General features: G+C 39.5%; 1 protein-coding gene across 1 annotated transcript in view; it reads left to right on the forward strand.

Annotated features, from left to right (window-relative positions):
• FAM151B (family with sequence similarity 151, member B) overlaps positions 1-1161 on the forward strand; it is a gene marked incomplete at its 3' end in the record, with an annotated part of 25277 nt that overhangs the window by 16077 nt on the left and 8039 nt on the right. The gene's annotated exons all lie outside the window — the stretch shown is intronic.

A 1161-nucleotide genomic window follows, 5' to 3' on the forward strand; every position in this document is an offset into this window, starting at 1 on the left:
AGCATCCTAGGTTTAACCTTTAGCTTGGTCTGTCCCTTACTTTGAGAATCTTTTGCCAGTTGGAGAGGGTAGGAATGAGAAACAGTTTTATTTTCTAACTCAGGAAGTCCTAAGTTAGAAGTATTTCCTCTATATGCTGCTTAAAATCTGAACAGTTAATTATTAAGTTAGCTCTCTCTTCTCATTCTTTATCATACACAGTTAAAAGAAGCCAGTTGGCACTTTTAGCATTCTCCCTGGAAACTTCCTTAGCCAAATCCATAAATTTATTAGGTGTCGTCTCTATCTTCCACCAGCTGCTACAGGTGACAGTGTTGCCGAAAACTTTACCACTAAATAAAGCAGATTATCTGTACTCAAGTTTCTAATAAGAATTTCCACACTGCTCATTCAACTTCTGTTAACAGTTCCCTCCCTGCCTTTTTTAGCCTCCTTCAGGTCCCAAAGCCAGTGCCATATGTTTTAGGTTTTTGTTATGACAACACCCTGCTTCCAGGTACCTATTTCTGTTTATCTATTGTTGTGCAATAAGCTACCCAAAACTTAGTGACTTAAAATAACAATGGTTTATTATTTCTTTTGATTTGTTGTTTAGCTGGGTGGTTCTTATGTTTATGTGGTATAGCCTAGACATCCATGTAGCCGCAGTCAGCTGGGAACTGAGTTGGGCCTGGAAATTCTAAAATGACCTTACTCACATATCAGAGGCCTTAATGCTGTCTGTCAAGTAGGAAGTCTTCGTTTTCCTCCATGTGGCTTCTCTCTCTCTCTCTGCATGGTCTCTCCATCTTCAGTAATCTCTCCTGAACTTTTTTACATGGTGGCTGGATTTTAAGAGAATGAAAGCAGAAGCTGCCAGGTATTCTAAGGGCTAGGCCTAGAACAGACAGTTTTATTTCCACTACCTTCTGTTGGTCAAAGCAAGCCACGAGACCAGTTTAGCTCAAAAGGAGGCAAAAGAGATGGGAAGAGAAGTATTATTGGCAGCCATCTTTGGAGTCAGTCTACCACAGCCTGCTAATAAACACATTTACACTAGGTGACCAGTGAAGCTTACTACCTGTTTAAAGGATGCATGCTTTTAAACAGTAGCTAAGCTTCAAAGAATTGAATTTTTAATGTAGCATGAGCAATAAATATCCATAGTTTCTGATGTGAGGA

The sequence above is a fragment of the Galeopterus variegatus genome, unplaced genomic scaffold (assembly GCF_000696425.1).
Source record: "Galeopterus variegatus unplaced genomic scaffold, G_variegatus-3.0.2 Scaffold5784, whole genome shotgun sequence".
NCBI lineage: Eukaryota > Metazoa > Chordata > Mammalia > Dermoptera > Cynocephalidae > Galeopterus > Galeopterus variegatus.